The sequence below is a fragment of the Temnothorax longispinosus genome, chromosome 5, assembly GCF_030848805.1.
Source record: "Temnothorax longispinosus isolate EJ_2023e chromosome 5, Tlon_JGU_v1, whole genome shotgun sequence".
NCBI classification, from domain to species: Eukaryota; Metazoa; Arthropoda; class Insecta; order Hymenoptera; family Formicidae; genus Temnothorax; species Temnothorax longispinosus.
In genome coordinates, this window is record NC_092362.1 from 12,583,096 (window position 1) to 12,599,141 (window position 16,046).

Genomic DNA, 16,046 nt, shown 5'->3' on the forward strand with positions numbered 1-16,046 from the left:
AGCAGATGTTAAACAATTTAAATAATCTGAATCATGTAAAACAGCTGATTTCTTCGCTTCTAAAAAGTTGGTTACATCTGATAACAAACTCTAGTTTCAGAAGTTTGAAATCTTTCCGGTAATGACTTTAAATGCTCTGTATTTTCAATGTTCTCTGATGATTTTTCTTGCAGCTTTGCATTTTCAACGTTTTTTAATGACTCTTCTTGCAAACTGGGTATAGCTGTATTTTTCAATATTTTTTTCCCATCCTGTCGCTTTTCGTAACAATTTGGAGCAAAGTGCAACTGAAAATAAATATACAAAATAATAGAAATGTTACATTATTTAAAACGTAAAATCATATCACAGCAAATTGTCATATGATGACATAAAGGTAATTAGGTAATTACCTCACATATGCGGCTATTCGTTTTAGGGCTCCATCCAGGTCGGTTGACTCTTATCCAAGATTGCCAAGATAAACGTAATTATCTTCCGTTGAGAATTTTTCCTCCTTCTAAATGTAAACATTATGAATTTTTTATGGAACACGATTATAGTTAGTAACTATATTATATACTTGTAATTAATTAGTTTATTTCTGCTAGACAAATTTTTTAATTTGTCCGTATGGAAGGCGATTCGATAATGTAACACTCCCTTGTATATTGCCTGGCATTTGAATAAAACAGTGAAACAAAATAAAACAAATAAAACAAAATAAACAAACAAAACAAATAAACAAAACAAATAATAATAGAACAAACAAAACATAAAACAAAACAAACAGATAAAGAAAACAAATATTAGATACATATTATATTCATGCCAGGTAATTAATTAATTGATAAGTAATCTTCTAAATTAGATTGTTAAATATGTTGTAATTGAATACACTTTGTCTTGGGATTGTGTTTAGACACTGTTTTGTCCAAATATATGTCTTTGCTGCTATATTTGTCAAATAAAATTTGATTGTTAATCTCTAGATTATGTTTAATAATCCCAGAATAAACTGTTTTTCTATCTGTGGAATACATTATACGTAGACATATTATGTTCTTATATGTTATGCTCTGCGGGCTCGGTTATACGGGCTCATGTTTGAGCAATTATCTGACACCCTACATACTGCTCACGTTTTTGTGTAGGGATAGTTTAAATATTCGTCTATCAGAATATTGGATACACGCTTGGATAACGCGTATCTTTGTGAGCTGTCCTAGGGGAAGGACACCTCAATAAAAAACCACTGTAACCAAGTATTCCTGCGTGTTACCTTGCTTACGCGGAATATATTAGATTATACTATTTAACAACGACTAGCAACAAGTGTACTTTGGGCGGAGTGCACTTGGCAAGGGTAGTTTTAGGGGAAGGCCACCCCAATAAAAAACCAATCTTTTTCATGGATGTACAACATACAGGAAAAAACGTTTACAGCTACAGGGGATTCGGACCCCCCAGTGCCGGCTGATCCCCCTATTGTCTCTGGGGGTGACGCGTCGTTAACCGACGAAGGGCTACCATCGACGTTGCCTTCGGGCGCCGGTGGTAATATGGCTACCAAAGTAATTAATCTACCCCCGGAATGGGCAATAAATTCATCCACGGAAAAAATGGATGACACGCACTAGTTGACGGAGGAGCCTGGTGTAATCTTCGACAGAGGGGTGCTGCTAGCTGATGACTATCTGGTGCATGAGGATTACTCAGAAGATCGGGATCGTACGATTGTGAATGAGGAGTCGATCGTGACACCTGATTCGAGGGAAGAGCCCGACGGGAAATCTACTACATCTACGCCGGTATCACCAAAGAAGAAAAAACGGAAGGCTCAAGTATCTCCATATTCGCAGGACAACTCACCACTTGCTAAACTCCCCGTCAAAAGAAGGGCTATTACTCCTTCTGATTATAGACTTGTTCTTTCCGAGACGAGATCCATTCCTGAAGAGGAAGTTCGCATATTAATGCCGATGATTACTTAAGAGGATTAGATACGGACAAGTTAACCGATCTCGCCACGAATTGTATCCAGAAAATGGAAACAATTCGGAATAATAGTAAAAGGATAAAGGCCAAATTCAGCGGCTGGTTAAAAGTTGGACTGGCGAACGTTGCGGAGGTCATCACCGTCCTCAACGGGCGACTGGACGCTGCCGGCGGTGTGCCCTCCCTCAGGGTCTAAAATAATGATTTGTCAGCACAGTTGCGCGCAACTACGCGAGAGGAGGAAGCCCGGAAGCGGAAGCTCTCTCAAATGGGAAAGGAGAACGCGAAATTCAGGGATGAGATTATGGTCCTCCGACGGGAGGCTCTGAGGCGGGAGAGCCCGCTGGACCTTCCCAGCCCTCTGGGGGGTTCACGGTTCCGTCACCTAAAACCCTGGGCCACATACAACGACGAAACATCGATATTCATTCTGAATGCCCTGCTGACTCCGTTTATACGGGGAAAGAGGATACGATAGGCGGGCTCCTGAACTCTTGGAACGTAGGCGAACCAAACACGCGGGACATGCGGAGTTATCAGAAGACGCGGAGGTTCCTTTTCCACAACGAAAATCGAGGATCCCAAACAAAATAACAGCTTTTTCAAGCGAATCTGAAGTTGATTTGCGCTCGGAGAAAGGCAATGTGGCGAGTCGCACTGCTAAGTCGCTCGATGGTTCTAGCAGACTAAAGAACGTGAGCAATAAGTCGGAAAAAAACCCTTCTCGCTCACTGAAATCTTTGTCATTTGCGGAGGACTCGAAGGATGACCCTGACCGTGAGCTCGACAAAATTAACGATGAAACCGCCAAATTAGCTGCTTGCAGGCGAGAAGTGAAAGCCGCGTCGACGGCACGAAAACTGGCGGACGGCGCGAACACGAGAAACTCTCGGAGACTCCGGAAGGCCTCTTCTCGAACTAAAGTCTCCGGCATTTCGGACATAGACCCGAGTGTTAAGCGAATGACGGGTGGAACTCGACAGCTCAGCCCTCCGTCCGGCAATATGGCTGCTCCGAATGCTCCACCGAGCGGAGTTCCCCGCGGAACGATCCGTCGCAGGCCTCCTAAAACTGCGGCGGTGACAATTACGAGGTAGATTCAAATCTCTCTCTTGCGGAAATGCTTAAAAAAGCCAGAGACGAGATTTAACTGGATACTATGGGAATCGAGAACTCCCGCATCAGAAAGGGAATAAATGACGGGGTAATAATCGAGATCTCTGATACCGATGGCGCGTCTAAGGCAGACTGCTTAGCCAAAAAACTCAAAGAAGTACTGGGCGACGCCACTGCAAGAATCACCCGGCCCACCGTTATGGGAAAAGTCAGGATCTGGAATCTGGACGACTCAATCTCTTCCACCGAGATTATAAACGTCTTTTCGAATATGGGCGACTGTAACAAGCAAAATATTAGGTTGGGTAGCTTTTGTCGCATGTCTAACGGACTCCATTCTATTTGGGTCAAGTGCCCATTGGCCGCGGCGGCTAAGATAACATCTACCGGTAAATTGAAAGTCGGCTGGACCGTTGCTCGGATGGTGGGTAACACGCGAATCTAACGGAAATAAATGCACGTTCATAGGAATGAACTAAGAAAATTAGAATAAAATATAAATAAATTAATTAGAAGTAAAGCGATCACAGGAACATAATTCTTTGTGCCTAAAGAACATTATTATGCTAAAATAATAATTATCTCATTAGCATTTTTCAAACATGATTGTTATAAACAATTAAGTTATACTATTAACAGATTTAACTAATGTGACTATCAGAACTATCACAAAAAACCAAACAACTTTTGGTTATAAACCATTATTGTATCTCTCAAAATAAACTAATTAACAATAAAATTTATCATAAAATTATTATTAAAAATGATGAATAAAATCACTGCAGACACTCAGCAGAGCATGTCAAGTAATCTCACAAAAACTCTCACTTCACATCTCTTCTCGATTCCAAGATTCAATTAAAAATTACGGAAATCCATAAAACACAAAAATTTTAAACAACCTAAAATGAAGCCCTTAATTATCTGAACACAACAAAAGAAACTCCATTTCTTTATCTCTTACCGTTTTCGAGTTATAAATTATTAAAGTTTCACATCTGCCATTTTGAAATTCTTACCATTTAAACTTACGAAGACCAAATCACTTTTACATTAATATTTCAGTTTTTTATACATTTTAAGATTAACAAACTTCATTTTTGAACGAAAATTTTGACACTTAATTATTATGATAAAAATAAAATCCGTCATGTTCCTAAACACCAGTAGCGTTAACGCCGATTTTCTATTTAAATTAATTAAATTAATAAATGATTTTGAAAATTGAACATTCGCTCCATGAAAGACGAGGATAGTTTAATACCAGTCCACAGAGAGTAAGACAAGGATAGCCATATAGACTCTTGATAAATTAAAATAAAAATAAAAAAATTTAGTTGAAGATAAAACAATGACAGAAACCTGTTCTCCTATATTCATGAAAGACTATCACACTAAAATAACAATTACTTTATTAATAATTTTTCAAAAACAATTGTTATAAACAATTAAAATTATATCAATACCATTTTACTAACTACGTCATCAAAATCATCTCGAAAAACCAATCAATTTAATGAAAAAATACTTACTACAAGATTGTTTAATTTTGCGACTTGTTTTTATAAACAATTATAAATAAATAATTAACCGCATTAATAATAGCCGTTAACATATGCCCCAGGTTATGTATAACTTTTGTATAAGTCAAAACCTCGTTACTCCTCTGGTTGAGGCTACAAAAAATTCCAAAAGGAAGGACACCCGGTATAACGGTTTAGCATGGGAGTTGTGCCATATAATTGATACTAGCATGCCCCGCCGGGCTTTGCCCCGGAGAATATGTGTATTAAGACACGTAAATAGTCTCTCTCTCTCTCTCTCTCTCTCTCTCTCTTGCTGAAAACTCTTCAAGCCAAAAGGATCGATAGGCCGTGCTTTCGCAGTCTCTATGCGTACTGAACATCGAGATCAAGCCAGCTTTTGCCCTTTTGCTCTACGCGAGGTTTCTGTCCTCGCTGAGCTGGCCTTAGGACACCTGCGTTATTCTTTGACAGATGTACCGCCCCAGTCAAACTCCCCGCCTGGCAGTGTCCTCGAATCGGATCACGCGGGAGTATTAACGGCGATCGGCCGCGAGGCCTCACGCCACTCTGACACGCTTGGCTCTAGAACACCGTGACCGCCGGGGCACGAAGCCCTCGGGGCACGCGCTCCGCCTAACCGAGTAAGTAAGGAAACGATGAAAGTAGTGGTATTTCACCGGCGATGTTGCCATCTCCCACTTATGCTACACCTCTCATGTCTCCTTACAGTGCCAGACTAGAGTCAAGCTCAACAGGGTCTTCTTTCCCCGCTAATTTTTCCAAGCCCGTTCCCTTAAATAAAAACTCGCTAAAAATTAATGTTAAAAAGACTGTATTTATGGCTATCTATGATCCTAGGAAAAAAAGTAAGCGAACCAACTATAATATTTATATAGGAAATGAAACGGTCACAGAAGTGCAAGATACAAAATATCTAGGCATAATTATAGATAAGCATTTAACCTTCGAGAAGCATGCATGGTACATGGCAAAGAAAGTAGGGAAAAAAATAGGGTTTTTAGGACGAATAAGGAATGTTGTAAGTAGTTATGTAAAAGTGTTGATATATAAAACAATAATTGCACCGCATTACGAATATTGTAGTAGTATAATGTTGAATTTCAATCAGGGCTTGATGCAAATGCTACAAAAAACGCAAAATCGTGCAATGCGAATAATATTAAATGTGAATAGATACACGGCAATTAAATCTATGTTGGAAGCTTTATGTTTCATGAGTGTAAAGCAAAGAATGGAATATAATGTATGCGTACTAGTATATAAAATGAGGAATAATATGGTGCCAAAATATTTATCAAGTGAAATAAAAAAAATTAGTGAGAGGCATGCATATAACACTAGAAATAATGCAAACATAGTAGTAGAAAGGACACGAACACTAACAGCACATAAGAATTTAACGTATAACGGGTTCCAAATATTCAATGACATCCCAGTAGAAATACAGAATATAACGGAAATAAAATGCTTTAAAACAAAGCTAGCAAAATACATAAAAGAGAGAGATAATAGGAGCAGATAAGTGCGTAAGTGGATAGGGAAAGATATTGCGATTAGTAAGGCATAAGAAAGTATTCAGGCACAATGTATGAAATTTGTTTATGCTATATACATTTTATAGAGCGTTAATGTGATTAGTAATGTATAAAAGAGTTATTCGGGTATAATGTCTGAAATTGTTTAGGTTATACATGTTGTAGCGTTTTTTATATGTAAAGTAGCCAAGGGCTAAATAAAGATCAATCAATCAATCAATCAATCTCTCTCTCTCTCTCTCTCTCTCTCTCTCTCTCTCTCTCTCTCTCTCTCTCTCTCTCTCTCTCTCTCTCTCTCTCTCTCTCTCTCTCTCTCTCTCTCTCTCTCTCTCTCTCTCTCTCTCTCTCTCTCTCTCTCTCTCTCTCTCTCTCTCTCTCTCGCAACGTAGAGCAGATCGATCTTAGTAACCTTATCTCTATATCAGTAATGGAACCTTCTATTCCATACGTTCATGAGCGAGGACTTCTGGGAGTCATCATGCGATCTGACCTTTCATGGAAGAGTCACGTCTCGCACATCTCGCAGCTAAGTGTCACTTCACGCTGCACAAATTACAAATTCCACAAAAACTCGCTGGATCACTCCAGGTACGCATAAGCGTTGTGTCCACATCTGCTCAGGCCGCTACTTGACTATTGCTCGCTGGTCATACAATGACTTCACTGACTAGCTCACAACACAACATTGCAAAGTGCTCCTGACTTTCTGGGAAATTTTCGTATTATCGTTCCGCGTTTTTAACGTCTCTGAGACTACATTCATGCTATCATATTACCATCCCCGTTCCTTGTAACTCCCGGTGCGCGTGTGCTTACTTGATCCCTATCTGCTCCCCCCTCCTTGCTTCCCTTCGCTCTCACTGGATCGTAGACTGTCCAGTGCGTGATCTCCTTCTTCCTCTACTCCTCGGAGCTTCCTGAGATGTCTTCCCATTGGCCAACTGGAGGGTCTCCCATTTATCATTTCCGAAATCTGTTCCCTCCCGAGATTCGATCCTTCGTCAGTGCAGATCCCTGCACGTTGGCCTCCCTCAGACATCAGATTCCTATCCATAGACCGGAAACTTACCTCAATTGCCTTTCCACTCTGCGCAGGCATCATATTTTAAGGGACTCACTGTCCTATCGAGGTGGTGTCGGCTACGGCGGTTGTCCCCTATTGGATATTTCTCATAATCCATAACTTTCTCACGATTTATTCCTCTTTGCATCTCTTTGACCGCGTCCCTTATGACGAGGAGTGCTCCTATCCCCTGCAAGAGCTAGTACCGCCGTCCGTCACTCACACAAAAAATAGACCATGTGTCCCTTTAACATTTGAGTATCGATTTCTCTATGCTGCTGTCCGTCTCCGCGCGCCTTTGAGGGAAATCCTGCTAACACGCGAGAATCATCGCCTTCTTTTTTGATTGTTTATCTTACCTGGTCGCCATTCGAATCATTAGTCTCTTCTCAATTTGCCTGCATTTTGTTTGTCATCTCTCTAATCGTGTTTTTCGTGGTCAAACAAACACCAACTCTCAACCAGCCATTTGGTGTGCAACGTGCGTCGGGGTGGTGGGGGGGTGGGGTTATGGTTGGTGTAAAGTTGAGGTTCCCAAGTCAAAGCTGCATAATTATTAAGGGAAACCTTTAACGTAAATTGTCCGCTCAAGTGCCTCTACTTGTAATATCCATCGCGCGAAACCTCTTTTATTTACCAACCTTTTATGGTCCGCTTTACGGACTCTCTCAACGTTGCCTGCTCCTGTGCGCAGCTCGGCTGGCAGACTCGTTAGGTTCGAGCGAGTAATTATGTCGCTTGCTTATAACGTGTAATCTTGTTAATGCTTTGTATTTTCAACTTGTCTTGCCAAAGTCTAACTAGTCATATAAAATCATTCATTCCTCTCTCTCTCGCTCCTCTCTCTCTCTCTCTCTTCTCCTCATACTCTTCTCTCCTCTCTCTCTCTCTCATCTCTCCTCTCTCTCTCTCTCTCGTCGCCCACCCCCCCCCCCCTCTCTCTCTCTCTCTCTCTCTCTCATCTCTCCCAACAACAACAACGGGGGCTCTCTCCCCTCTCTACTCTTCCTCTCTCTCTTCCTCTCTCTCTCTCCTCGCTCTCTCTCTCTCCTCTCGCTCCTCATCTCTCTCTCGAGTCTAGATCTCATCTCGATCGACGCTAGACCGCGCGGAGCCAATCCTGACTTCTTTTTACTTATGCCCTATTTCGACTTTTTGGGCACGCCGTTTCCAATGAAAAAAAAAACAACAACGTAACAAGATTACACGATTATAAGCAAGCGACATAATTACTCGCTCGAACCTAACGGTCTGCCAGCCGAGCTTCGCACATGATCATGCAACGTTAGAGATCCTTAAAGCTACCAACAAGTTTTGTAATTAATATGTCTTCGCGCGAATATTATATTTACAAGTAGAGGCAATTTGTAGCGACAATTACAGCTTTAAGTTCTTACCTTAATACACTTAATTCAGCTTTGACTTTGAAACTTAAAAACTAAAAAGTATTGAAAACAAAACTGCTGTTGGCAGCTGTTAACATGTAGAAAAATGCAATTAGAACATAAGATTCGATATGTGCGCAGGAAGATAACTCAAAAGAGAATCGCGTTACGTTTCCTCGCTAAAATCTATACTATTTACTATTTACAATGTACGCGGCGACTAGCTCTGCAGGGGATAGGCACTCCTCTCCAGTGAGAAGAGGTAATCGTGGAGTTTGGATTTGAAAGCGGCAACAGACGTAGCCGACACCACCTCGATAGGAAGTGAGTCCCAAAAATAGATTCCTGCGAGGTGAAAGGAATTATGGTAAGTTTCCGTTCTATGGATAGGAATCTGAAATGTCTGAGGGAGAGCCAACCGTGAGGATCGCCTTACCGAAGGATCGAATTCGGTAAAGATTTCGGAAATGTAATTGGGAGACAATCCGTTGGCCACTTTGAACATTTCGACTCCGAGGAAGTAGAGACGTCTGTTTCTCACAGACAGCCAATTAAGTCGATGACGAAAGGAGGTAATATGCTCATCTCGTCTCAGGTTAAAGATAAATCGAATTGCACAATTCATGAGCCTTTGCAATTTTGTGTTGAGCTCGTCAGTGACGTCATTGTAGACAAGCGAGCAATAGTCAAGTAGCGGCCTGATCAGAGTGGACACAAGCTTTATGCGTACCTGGAGTGACAGCGAGTTTTTGTGGAATTTTAATTTGTGCAGCGTGAAGTGCACTCGCTGCGAGATGTGCGAGACGTGACTCTTCCATGAAAGGTCAGATCGCATGATGACTCCCAGATTCCTCGCCTCATGAACGTATGGAATAGAGGTTCCATTTACTGATATAGAGATAAGGTTACTAAGATCGATCTGCTCTACGTTGCGAGAGAGAGAGAGAGAGAGAGAGAGAGAGAGAGAGAGAGAGAGAGAGAGAGAGATTGATTGATTGATTGATTGATTGATGTCTTTATTTAGCCCCTGGCTACTTTACATATAAAAAAAAAAAAACGCTACAACATGTATAACCTAAACAATTTCAGACATTATACCCGAATAACTCTTTTATACATTACTAATCACATTAACGCTCTATAAAATGTATATAGCATAAACAAATTTCATACATTGTGCCTGAATACTTTCTTATGCCTTACTAATCGCAATATCTTTCCCTATCCACTTACGCACTTATCTGCTCCTATTATCTCTCTCTTTTATGTATTTTGCTAGCTTTGTTTTAAAGCATTTTATTTCCGTTATATTCTGTATTTCTACTGGGATGTCATTGAATATTTGGAACCCGTTATACGTTAAATTCTTATGTGCTGTTAGTGTTCGTGTCCTTTCTACTACTATGTTTGCATTATTTCTAGTGTTATATGCATGCCTCTCACTAATTTTTTTTATTTCACTTGATAAATATTTTGGCACCATATTATTCCTCATTTTATATACTAGTACGCATACATTATATTCCATTCTTTGCTTTACACTCATGAAACATAAAGCTTCCAACATAGATTTAATTGCCGTGTATCTATTCACATTTAATATTATTCGCATTGCACGATTTTGCGTTTTTTGTAGCATTTGCATCAAGCCCTGATTGAAATTCAACATTATACTACTACAATATTCGTAATGCGGTGCAATTATTGTTTTATATATCAACACTTTTACATAACTACTTACAACATTCCTTATTCGTCCTAAAAACCCTATTTTTTTCCCTACTTTCTTTGCCATGTACCATGCATGCTTCTCGAAGGTTAAATGCTTATCTATAATTATGCCTAGATATTTTGTATCTTGCACTTCTGTGACCGTTTCATTTCCTATATAAATATTATAGTTGGTTCGCTTACTTTTTTCCTAGGATCATAGATAGCCATAAATACAGTCTTTTAACATTAATTTTTAGCGAGTTTTATTTAAGGGAACGGGCTTGGGAAAAATTAGCGGGGAAAGAAGACCCTGTTGAGCTTGACTCTAGTCTGGCACTGTAAGGAGACATGAGAGGTGTAGCATAAGTGGGAGATGGCAACATCGCCGGTGAAATACCACTACTTTCATCGTTTCCTTACTTACTCGGTTAGGCGGAGCGCGTGCCCCGAGGGCTTCGTGCCCCGGCGGTCACGGTGTTCTAGAGCCAAGCGTGTCAGAGTGGCGTGAGGCCTCGCGGCCGATCGCCGTTAATACTCCCGCGTGATCCGATTCGAGGACACTGCCAGGCGGGGAGTTTGACTGGGGCGGTACATCTGTCAAAGAATAACGCAGGTGTCCTAAGGCCAGCTCAGCGAGGACAGAAACCTCGCGTAGAGCAAAAGGGCAAAAGCTGGCTTGATCTCGATGTTCAGTACGCATAGAGACTGCGAAAGCACGGCCTATCGATCCTTTTGGCTTGAAGAGTTTTCAGCAAGAGAGAGAGAGAGAGAGAGAGAGAGAGACTATTTACGTGTCTTAATACACATATTCTCCGGGGCAAAGCCCGGCGGGGCATGCTAGTATCAATTATATGGCACAACTCCCATGCTAAACCGTTATACCGGGTGTCCTTCCTTTTGGAATTTTTTGTAGCCTCAACCAGAGGAGTAACGAGGTTTTGACTTATACAAAAGTTATACATAACCTGGGGCATATGTTAACGGCTATTATTAATGCGGTTAATTATTTATTTATAATTGTTTATAAAAACAAGTCGCAAAATTAAACAATCTTGTAGTAAGTATTTTTCATTAAATTGATTGGTTTTTCGAGATGATTTTGATGACGTAGTTAGTAAAATGGTATTGATATAATTTTAATTGTTTATAACAATTGTTTTTGAAAAATTATTAATAAAGTAATTGTTATTTTAGTGTGATAGTCTTTCATGAATATAGGAGAACAGGTTTCTGTCATTGTTTTATCTTCAACTAAATTTTTTTATTTTATTTTAATTTATCAAGAGTCTATATGGCTATCCTTTGTCTTACTCTCTGTGGACTGGTATTAACTATCCTCGTCTTTCATGGAGCGAATGTTCAATTTTCAAAATCATTTATTAATTTAATTAATTTAAATAGAAAATCGGCGTTAACGCTACTGGTGTTTAGGAACATGACGGATTTTATTTTTATCATAATAATTAAGTGTCAAAATTTTCGTTCAAAAATGAAGTTTGTTAATCTTAAAAATGTATATAAAAACTGAAATATTAATGTAAAAGTGATTTGGTCTTCGTAAGTTTAAATGGTAAGACTTTCAAAATGGCAGATGTGAAACTTTAATAATTTATAACTCGAAAACGGTAAGAGATAAAGAAATGGAGTTTCTTTTGTTGTGTTCAGATAATTAAGGGCTTCATTTTAGGTTGTTTAAAATTTTTGTGTTTTTATGGATTTCCGTAATTTTTAATTGAATCTTGGAATCGAGAAGAGATGTGAAGTGAGAGTTTTTGTGAGATTACTTGACATGCTCTGCTGAGTGTCTGCAGTGATTTTTATTCATCATTTTTAATAATATTTTTTATGATAAATTTTATTGTTAATTAGTTTATTTTGAGAGATACAATAATGGTTTATAACCAAAAGTTGTTTGGTTTTTTGTGATAGTTCTGATAGTCACATTAGTTAAATCTGTTTAATAGTATAACTTAATTGTTTATAACAATCATGTTTGAAAAATGCTAATGAGATAATTATTATTTTAGCATAATAATGTTCTTTAGGCACAAAGAATTATGTTCCTGTGATCGCTTTACTTCTAATTAATTTATTTATATTTTATTCTAATTTTCTTAGTTCATTCCTATGAACGTGCATTTATTTCCGTTAGATTCGCGTGTTACCCACCATCCGAGCAACGGTCCAGCCGACTTTCAATTTACCGGTAGATGTTATCTTAGCCGCCGCGGCCAATGGCACTTGACCCAAATAGAATGGAGTCCGTTAGACATGCGACAAAAGCTACCCAAACTAATATTTTGCTTGTTACAGTCGACCATATTCGAAAAGACGTTTATAATCTCGGTGGAAGAGATTGAGTCGTCCAGATCCAGATCCTGACTTTTCCCATAACGGTGGGCCGGGTGATTCTTGCAGTGGCGTCGCCCAGTACTTCTTTTGAGTTTTTTGGCTAAGCAGTCTGCCTTAGACGCGCCATCGGTATCAGAGATCTCGATATTCACCCCGTCATTATTCCCTTTCTGATGCGGGAGTTCTCGATTCCCATAGTATCCAGTTAAATCTCGTCTCTGGCTTTTTAAGCATTTTCCGCAAGAGAGAGATTTGAATCTACCTCGTAATTGTCACCGCCGCACGTTTTAGGAGGCCTGCGACGGATCGTTCCGCGGGGAACTCCGCTCGGTGGAGCATTCGGAGCAGCCCTATTGCCGGACGGAGGGCTGAGCTGTCGAGTTCCACCCGTCATTCGCTTAACACTCGGGTCTATGTCCGAAATGCCGGAGACTTTAGTTCGAGAAGAGGCCTTCCGGAGTCTCCGAGAGTTTCTCGTGTTCGCGCCGTCCGCCAGTTTTCGTGCCGTCGACGCGGCTTTCACTTCTCGCCTGCAAGCAGCTAATTTGGCGGTTTCATCGTTAATTTTGTCGAGCTCACGGTCAGGGTCATCCTTCGAGTCCTCCGCAAATGACAAAGATTTCAGTGAGCGAGAAGTTTTTTTTTTTTTCCGACTTATTGCTCACGTTCTTTAGTCTGCTAGAACCATCGAGCGACTTAGCAGTGCGACTCGCCACATTGCCTTTCTCCGAGCGCAAAATCAACTTCAGATTCGCTTGAAAAAGCTGTTATTTTGTTTGGGATCCTCGATTTTCGTTGTGGAAAAGGAACCTCCGCGTCTTCTGATAACTCCGCATGTCCCGCGTGTTTGGTTCGCCTACGTTCCAAGAGTTCAGGAGCCCGCCTATCGGTATCCTCTTTCCCCGTATAAACGGAGTAAGCAGGGCATTCAGAATGAATATCGATGTTTCGTCGTTGTAATGTGGCCCAGGGTTTTAGGTGACGGAACCGTGACCCCCCAGAGGGCTGGGAAGGTCCAGCGGCTCTCCCGCCTCAGAGCCTCCCGGAGGACCATAATCTCATCCCTGAATTTCGCGTTCTCCTTTCCCATTTGAGAGAGCTTCCGCTTCCGGGCTTCCTCCTCTCGCGTAGTTGCGCGCAACTGTGCTGACAAATCATTATTTTAGACCCTGAGGGAGGGCACACCGCCGGCAGCGTCCAGTCGCCCGTTGAGGACGGTGATGACCTCCGCAACGTTCGCCAGTCCAACTTTTAACCAGCCGCTGAATTTGGCCTTTATCCTTTTACTATTATTCCGAATTGTTTCCATTTTCTGGATACAATTCGTGGCGAGATCGGTTCAACTTGTCCGTATCTAATCCTCTTAAGTAATCATCGGCATTAATATGCGAACTTCCTCTTCAGGAATGGATCTCGTCTCGGAAAGAACAAGTCTATAATCAGAAGGAGTAATAGCCCTTCTTTTGACGGGGCGTTTAGCACTAGGTGTGTGAGTTGTCTGCGAATATGGAGATACTTGAGCCTTCCGTTTTTTCTTCTTTGGTGATACCGGCGTAGATGTAGTAGATTTCCCGTCGGGCTCTTCCCTCGAATCAGGTGTCACGATCGACTCCTCATTCACAATCGTACGATCCCGATCTTCTGAGTAATCCTCATGCACCAGATAGTCATCAGCTAGCAGCACCCCTCTGTCGAAGATTACACCAGGCTCCTCCGTCAACTAGTGCGTGTCATCCATTTTTTCCGTGGATGAATTTATTGCCCATTCCGGGGGTAGATTAATTACTTTGGTAGCCATATTACCACCGGCGCCCGAAGGCAACGTCGATGGTAGCCCTTCTGTTCGGTTACGCACGACGCGTCACCCCCAGCAGACATAGGGGATCAGCCGGCACTGGGGGTCCGAATCCCCTGTAGCTGTAACACGCTTATTGTCGTTTTGGATGTGTATGTTGTACATCCATGAAAAAGATTGGTTTTTTATTGGGGTGGCCTTCCCCTAAAACTACCCTTGCCACAGGCACTCCGCCCAAAGTACACTTGTTGCTAGTCGTTGTTAAATAGTATAATCTAATATATTCCGCGTAAGCAAAGGTAACACGCAGGGAATACTTGGTTACAGTGGTTTTTATTGAGGTGTCCTTCCCGAGGACAGCTCACAAAGATACGCGTTATCCAAGCGTGTATCCTAAATATTCTGATAGACGAATATTTTAACTATCCCTACACAAAAAACGTGAGCAGTATGTAGGGTGTCAGATAATTGCTCAAACAGAGCCCGTAATAACCGAGCCCGCAGAGCATAACATATAAGAACATAATATGTCTACGTATAATGGATTCCACAGATAGAAAAAACAGTTTATTCTGGGTCATTATTAAACATATCTAGAGATTAACAATCAATTTTATTTGACACAATATAGCAGCAAAGACATATATTTGGGACAAAACAGTGTCTAAACCACAATCCCAAGACAAAGTGTATTCAATTACAACATATTTAACAATCTAATTTAGAAGATTACTTATCAATTAATTAATTACCTGGCCCATGAATATAATATGTATCTAATATTGTTTCTTATCTGTTTGTTTTGTTTTATGTTTGTTTGTTCTATATTATTTGTTTTGTTTATTTGTTTTGTTTGTTTATTTTGTTTTATTTGTTTTATTTTGTTTCACTGTTTTATTCAAATGCCAGGCAATATACAAGGGAGTGTTACATTATCGAATCGCCTTCCATACGGACAAATTAAAAAATTTGTCTAGCAGAAATAAACTAATTAATTACAAGTATATAATATAGTTACTAACTATAATCGTGTTCCATAAAAAATTCATAATGTTTACATTTAGAAGGAGGAAAAATTCTCAACGGAAGATAATTACGTTATCTTGGCAATCTTGGATAAGAGTCAACCGACCTGGATGGAGCCCTAAAACGAATAGCCGCATATGTGAGGTAATTACCTAATTACCTTTATGTCATCATATGACAATTTGCTGTGATATGATTTTACGTTTTAAATAATGTAACATTTCTATTATTTTGTATATTATTTCAGTTGCACTTTGCTCCAAATTGTTACGAAAAGCGACAGGATGGGAAAAAAATATTGAAAAATACAGCTATACCCAGTTTGCAAGAAGAGTCATTAAAAAACGTTGAAAATGCAAAGCTGCAAGAAAAATCATCAGAGAAACATTGAAAATACAGAGCATTTAAAGTCATTACCGGAAAAGATTTCAAACTTCTGAAACTAGAGTTTGTTATCAGATGTAACCAACTTTTTAGAAGCGAAGAAATCAGCTGTTTTACATGATTCAGATTATTTAAATTGTTTAACATCTGCTT

At 40.1% G+C, this 16,046-nt stretch overlaps 1 protein-coding gene and 1 pseudogene across 1 annotated transcript in view; one reads left to right on the top strand and one right to left on the bottom strand.

Annotated features, from left to right (window-relative positions):
• The window catches only part of LOC139812798 (uncharacterized), a 4,665-nt pseudogene extending 4,204 nt beyond the window's left edge, over positions 1–461 (bottom strand).
• The window catches only part of LOC139813476 (uncharacterized), a 396,598-nt gene that overhangs the window by 303,959 nt on the left and 76,593 nt on the right, over positions 1–16,046 (top strand). The gene's annotated exons all lie outside the window — the stretch shown is intronic.